This window comes from Pelobates fuscus, chromosome 3 (assembly GCF_036172605.1).
Source record: "Pelobates fuscus isolate aPelFus1 chromosome 3, aPelFus1.pri, whole genome shotgun sequence".
Lineage (NCBI taxonomy): Eukaryota > Metazoa > Chordata > Amphibia > Anura > Pelobatidae > Pelobates > Pelobates fuscus.
Genome location: NC_086319.1, coordinates 400,807,032 through 400,814,829, shown reverse-complemented (window position 1 = coordinate 400,814,829; position 7,798 = coordinate 400,807,032).

Here is a 7,798-nt window from a genome sequence, read left to right as displayed (position 1 = left end):
AGAGAAGGATTAAGATCTCATGGGGCCATAGGCAAGGGTCACCTTATGGTTAATCCTACTCTGGGTGGCACATCCTAAATATATTACGAGAGGTACCTAGTATCCCTCCCAAAACCCACTTATGGATGGTGTGTGAAGGCTATTATAATAAAAAGGGGGTGTAATAATTATATCCGGGGGGGGGGGGGACCTAGCTCCACAATAATACAAAAGCTCGGGTGGACACTGCATTGTCCACCCTCCTGAATTTTGTGGTCTCACCCCTCAAGTGGCTAGAGCAGACCAGTTTCCATAGCACACCCCCCCCCTCCCTATTGTGGAGACCTTTGTAGGGACATTATATATTCAGAGTGTCCACCCACTGACAATGGGTATAGGTTGGGGTTAGGACATTATGTCCCCTGGTATAAATTTAGTTGCCCCCACAAACCGGCGCGTGGGGGGAGGGTGGGCGTTAGAATGTCAACCCCAATTCTTTTTTTATTTAATTGCACCCATCCACCGGTCATGGGTGGGTAGGGAAGTGTCCACTTCCGATTATTTAATTTACAGGTCTCATCCCGAGCTTTGCAAATCTTCCAAATCCTGTATTTTGAATAGAGTTTGGATGCAAAAGCACTGATTTCAAAATCTGCAGGTTTGATCAGGCTTTCTGTATTTGGCTTTAGTAAATATGAGAATTGCCATTGCATTGGTTGGAATTTGTCAATTTTCATGAGATTTTGACGAAATCTGGTGTTTAGTGAATAACCCTGTATAGTCTCTTGTTAATAAGTTAACTGGGCCAAAATAGCTGCACTAAAATAACAGCTGACTTGGAGAATGTTTCAGTTTCAACTATTGTACCCTAAAATTTGAAATTCGGGGTTATTCACTAAAGTTCAAATATGTGGCAAAGCCATTAAAGGGAAACTCCAGTGCCAAGAAAACAATCCGTTTTCCTGGCACTGCAGGTCCCCTCTCCCTCCCACCCCCCAATCCCCGGTTGCTGAAGGGGTGAAAACCCCTTCAGTAACTTACCTGAGGCAGCGACGATGTCCCTGCCACTCCTCCTCCGCGTCGCTCCTCCTTCTGACTGCGTCGGCTGGTGGGTGAGACTGATCCCGCCCACCGGCCGGGGAGACCTAATGTGCATGCGCGGCAATGCCGCGCATGCACATTAGCGCTCCCCATAGGAAAGCATTGAAAATTAATTTCAATGCTTTCCTATGGGTAAATGAGCGACGCTGGAGGTCCTCACGCTGGAGGTCCAGCGACCCTCTAGCACAGGTTTCCTGTGCTAGGAACCAGGAAGTGCCCTCTAGTAGACAGCCACTAGAGGTGGAGTTTACCCTGCAATGTAATTATTGCAGTTTAAAAAAAACTGCAATAATTACACTTGCAGGGTTAGGAGTAGTGGGAGTTGGCACCCAGACCACTCCAATGGGCAGAAGTGGTCTGGGTGCCTGGAGTATCCCTTTAAGACTTTAAAATCCAGGCATTATTCAGGTTTTTATAAGGGACACTACAGATCCCTAAAACCCTTTAGTTTGCTGAAATGCTTTATGTGTGAAGAATGGGTCCTCTTTTTTCATTTTACAAAAAGTGCAGATTTCAATAGAAATTGGTATGTTTGTAAATTAAACTTTTTACACTGTAATCGTTCCTGTTACTTCCTGGTTTGGTTAGCTCAGTGGCCCAAAACTCAAGAGGCAGCAACTGGCCAAATCATCTGCCTTGCAAAGACTTCTCATTGAGCTGCATTGGGAAGTCTGTGATTGGACAGCCACAGAAAGTCTGGGTTAGAAGGAGAGGACTTGCAAAGGCTGCAGACAAGAGATCGGCAGGTTTTGGCAGCTGTTTCGATATACACTAATGTATGCATGTTTTCATTTGGGGTATATATACAGAGCAGTGATTTTTTTTTAAAACTTTTTTTTTGTATTTCGACAGCGTAGTGTCCCTTTAACAATGTATAGATTTTGCTGTTCAGTCCCATATGAACCTGGATTTGGTCCTGATTTTACCCAGACCGAATGCTGCTGAATGGCTGGAATCTGGACCAAATGAATTAAATCAGATTTTAAGAAAATCAGAACTATTCATCTATTCGTACGTTGGAGGTGAGCAGACTTACACAAGTTACCCGTGTTACTTATTAAGATTTTGGGCACCCAAAACCAGGTGGGATTGAAAACCAAGACCAAACCCACTATAAAGGCTAACTTTGTGAATTGGTCACATGAAAGTCCTAAATTATTACTAAAACAGTAAATGTTATGTTAGCAGCGTAGTCATGGGGTGCAAATATGTGGCACGTGTGTACCTTTGTAGAGAATTATTATTAAGAAATGTTCAGGATCAACCATATTGTTAATTATCATACAATCACATCTTTCTTCAATGACTGTGTGTGATGGCTTGTCCCTGAGTCCCTTATAGCTTTCACTGGGGGGAAATGGCAAAGGAGGCAATAATTAACATCTTAACACTAATTACTCTGTAGCAGCAAGGGGATTTATTTATCTACAAAAATAAAGAACTCATTTTGGCTCTGCGCACAGGTGGCACGGACACTCAGAAGGGAAAATATGAAGTATGTACGGTTCTACTATTTGAGATTCATCCATGTGTGTATGTGTGCGTGTGTGAATGCGTATATCGTGGAGAAATAGATATTATCACATGAAACAACCGAAAAACCCCAGACACAGAATCTATACCCCAGTAATGTAAACTTTAAACGTCCCCATTAGAACACAAGATATGTCAGTTTTTAATTAATTTCCATATTACATGCGAGTCTCCTTCTCTGCACTCATTTGCAACTTAAAAGGATGCTCCAAGCACAACAATCACATATGCTCTCTGTATAGGTTATGGTGCAGAAAACTTGTGCAGGCTAACAGTTAAAGGGACACTATAGTCACCAGAACAACTACAGCTTAATGCCGGGGTCCTGGTGCGTATAGCCTGTCCCTGCAAGTTTTTTAATGTAAACACTGTCTTTTCAGAGAAAAGGCAGTGTTTACATTGCTGATTAATAAAACTTCAAGCTGCAGTCAGTCAGATAGCCACTAGAGGTGCTTTCTATCTCAGTGCTGCACAGTGTGAATCACTGACATTCATTGTCTCCACACTCTGCATGGAGAGGCTGAACGTTCCCCAAAGAGCTGTATTGATTCATGAGGAGATGCTGATTGGTGCAGCTCTGCGTTTTGCCGTGCTTGCTTTACAATGGGATTGATGACCTCAGCCAGGGAGGCAGGACCAGGCAAAGTCATCCGTGGCGACACTGGTGCAGTGTGGGAGAAAAGGTACGTTTCATTTAAAACCTTTTCAAAATGATCTGAGGGGGGCTGAGAGCTAATTAATTAATTAAAGGACCACTCTAGGCACCCAGACCACTTCAGCTTAATGAGGTGGTCTGGGTGCCAGGTCCTTCGAGGGTTAACCCAATACACTGGGGCACCCTCAGGGCACTCTAGTGCCAGGAAAACGAGTATGCTTTCCTGGCACTAGAGTGGTCCTTTAATACATGTTTGTAACACTGACACTGTAGAGTTTATTTGATCATCTTTTCTGACAATGGTGGGATAACTGGCAGTAAAATAGACTGTGAAACTTGGATTATGATCAGCATTTAGACAGAAACCATTATTGATTGGTCATCATCAATGCTAGATTTTAATATACCCAATACACTGTTTTCCATCATACACTGACGGGATGTAATACGACTGACACAAGCTGTATGCAGAGTACATGTATGGGTTGATCCTTATTCACCGAAAAAAAATGTGTGTACAAAAAAGAAGCAAAATAAAATTGGGTAATAAAACCGAATAACCATTGCATCTTCCAGTATTTGTCCACATACTAACTATATATTAGGGATTTAGATTCGGTGTAGAATGTGGTTTCCATAGAGATATACAAAGTTACTAGATAACAAAAGGACACATGGATACATGGAGTCAATCTCCAAGGGAGTTTTGCATACATAGATAGATAGACAGGATTATTCACCAACGTGAGAATTTAATGTGAATTCAAAGTCAAGGTCACAATAGCCGAACTGGCTATGCCTCCAGTTAAGTTATTCTAAATTTGAAATTTTCTTTAAATCCACTTTGAATTCTCCTCTTTAGTAAATAACCCTGTCGGTCTTTTCCACAAAGGTTTTCGGTCTGGATATCATCAGTGAAAGAGTCATTTTTGTGAGAAAAAAAAATATATGACCACTAACTTTGGCCAGGATTTTGTAAGTGGCTACTAGAAAAGACTGGACATGCCCAATTTTGAATACCCTGGGTTGTCAATTTTGAAAAATATTCATTTCTGGGATGCGATACTGTCTCAAAGGCAACATAGGCTCAGCAAGCCAAACTGGTAAATTTCAATGTGTAAAAACTGAAATCGTCAAGCTCCTTATTTGACCCTGTAGTTTTCCAAAACCCCACACAACCTGTACATGGGGGGCATTGTTGTGCTTGTAGGACATCACAGCATAGAAATATGTGTAAGAGTATTCTGACATTCACAGTTAAAACACAACGCAGAACTTGAAAAATAACAATTTCTTAGTTTCTTACACTTTTTGTTAGATTTTATTAATAATAGACTATACTTTATATATATACATTTTTTATGTGAGATGAAAGTCCTGTTTCTCCTGAACAAAATGATACACAATAAGAGTGGGTGCACTTACTATTAAAAAGGTAAATTATGGTTGAACAGATATTTAACTCAAATTCCAGGTTTTGTTTCGGTTTGGTCAGAATTTGTTAAATTGCCTAAGTCCGTAAGGGGTTAATTCTCTTTCTCGTTGAGCCCATGTGTGCCAGTCTATCCCCAAGTCCCTTACAGCCATCAGTGGGGGAAATAGTAAGGGAGATTAAATAATTAACTGCTTAGCACTAGTTACCCTGTTTATGAGAGCGGTGGGATTTATTTCTGTATAAAGATTGAAGCTATACATACAGGTGACAAAGACGGACAGAGAAGGGGATATGAAGTATGAATGATTTTTCTATTTAACATTAATACAGGAATAAAGGTATTATTACAGGTTCTGCACAGAATCTAATCCCTTTCATCTCATTCAATGCAGAATGTAATGGGATAGGAGGCAGATCAACGTTCACTCATTTCATTATTACAAAGGAACTTCACCCTTTGCACACATTTACTGCTTTAAAAACAAGCTGGAGTAGGCCCCATGAATGTCTATCTCAGCCTTGTTTGATCTCCACAGGGCTAGAGGAGGTTCAGAGCAGAGTTATGTTATCACATTTCATCAAATTAACATACTATATGTGTACTAGGAATGAAAATGAAATGATAATGCAGTTTATTAGATGAGACAGATACAAACACAAATAGTCACAATCACAATAAACAAATCCATCACATCTCTGTAAACATATCTGTGAACAAAATTTTTCAATAATTAACGGTCCATCTGGGGATCTCTTGTTGTTGCTGCACTGCCAACCCTTACTCACTCAGATCTTAACCAAACCAAACACCAACATTCAGATACATGTTTTATGGCTGTGGATCTTGCTTACTTGGGGCTATTTCAGGTTAGTAAGTAGACCTGCTATGTAAATTTCAGGCAATTTTTGTGCACGTTAGTATATTTTTTCTTATCAATCCTCTGGAAGTCCACTGGTGGTCCAAGACCTCACTCTCCACAGGTGGTCCTACGCCACACTCTGAGGCCTGATGCCTCATTATCTAACTTCAGTGAATCACAGAAATGTACTGAACTTTCTGTAGAGTTAAATAATAGTCATAAAAGTCTTCCTTTTATTGCCCTAATCTGACTGTTATTTTATTTTTATTTTTTTACTTTTTGTGCTTATGAGAATTTTGTTGATTTCTGGTAAAAAGCCACATTTTCCATCTTGTATTGATTAATTATATTAAGACTAGATCAGACTTTCTCTGAAGGGAATTGTCACCAATCTTCATCCCAAGCTATGTCTAGAGAAAGAATAGATCATTGGTCATTGCACCTCTCAGAATGCCTCTACATTGAAAATGTATTACTTATAAATCAGGGTTAATCTGTGAAGAGTAAATATCTCATGCAGTAAAATCTTCAGAACACTAGTTATCAGGTTTTTGTATACCCTTCCCCTCACCCTGCTTCAGAATTCACCCCTAATCAATCATACTTGTTGCGGTCACCGGCCCGCCGAGCCTCACGGCCGTGCCCGACCGGCACGACCGTACCGACTACACGAGCTTACCTGCTCGTCGGCGAGCCGGGAACCGCGCACTCACTTCTTCCGGGCATCACGCCCGAATCCAATATGGCGCCGACCACGTGGTCGCGTCTATGGATAGCCCCGCCCCCGAGAGTTATACCAACGTGTGCGTGACGTCACGACGTCAACGCACACGCACGTTTTGGGGTCAGAGGTCGCCCTCTGACCAATCATAGCCTAGAGAGGGGTATTTAAACCCCTAGCTTTTCCCAGAACTTTGCCCTGTCGTGGTTTCAGTTTCCTGGTTTCCCGAGAGTGCTATTTCCGTGTTTCTGATTTCCTGGTATCCTGATCCTTGGCGTTTCCCTGATTATTCTGATCTCTGGTTTCCCTGACTTGGCTTGTTTTATCGGTATTGAGTATTTTCTGGCTTCCTTGACCTCGGCTTTCCCTTTGACCATTCTCTGTCTCTAGCGTATTAGTCCGGCCATTCTAAGGTCCGGTTTACGCTCTATCCTGTTATTTTCCTTTTCTTACTTATGTATATATTTACATAGTTTCTGCGTGCTGGACCACATAGTTAGCCGTGACATTACGACAGGGCCATGGATCCTGCAGAACTATGCAAACATATGATCGCCTGTGAAAATAGGGTGGAGGATATGGACCACAGGTTAGACCAATTTGCCCAGGCATTTCAGACCTTGCTCCAGAGGACTGCCTATTTAGAGGTCCCTCCTGTACCACCTGTGGTTCCGCCACCTGTAGGGGTTCCCGTACCACATAAACCACCGTCCATAACCCTGTCACCTCCCCCTCGTTATGGAGGTGATTCTAAAGAATTCAGAGGTTTTTTAAACCAAATTGAATACCACTTTGAGGCCTCCCCAGGTTCATTCCCAACAAATAGATCAAAAATAGGCTATCTGATGAACCAATTAACTGGAAAAGCCTTAACCTGGGCTAACCCCTTATGGGAAAGTGGTGACGCAGTAGCCCGTGATTACAGTGCCTTTCTCACAGCTTTTAAGGCTACGTTTGAACCTAAAGGCAGGGAGAAGAACGCTGCCAAAGCCCTTATGAGAATAAAGCAAGGCAGTCGTTCTGTAGCCGATTATGCCATAGAGTTCAGGACATTGGCGTCTGAGGTTGATTGGACCAATAGCGGTCTGGTGGCTGCTTTCTCTGAAGGTCTAGCGGAGAGTATACAAGATGAGACCGCAGCTAGAGACCTTCCGGTTAATCTTAATGAGTTTATTGCCTACATGATAGACATTGATAACCGGCTCAGAGAGAGAGAGAAAAACAAGCAACGTAACCGACGTTCTAATTTGTCCATAGCTCCTTGTTTCTCTAACCCAGTGGTGAGTAGCCAAGCGCCTCTTCCAGAACCTGAACCCATGCAATTGGGTAGCGCTAAACTCACTGAGGCAGAGAGACAACACAGACGTAACGAGGGGCTATGTATGTATTGTGGCAAGAAGGGACATCAAAGATGGTCATGCCCGGTTCGGCCGGAAAACTTGCACACCTAAGGCACGTACGGGGACCGACCTTAGGTGTGATGTATATGTCCCCTAAATTGACTAAGAACCGTT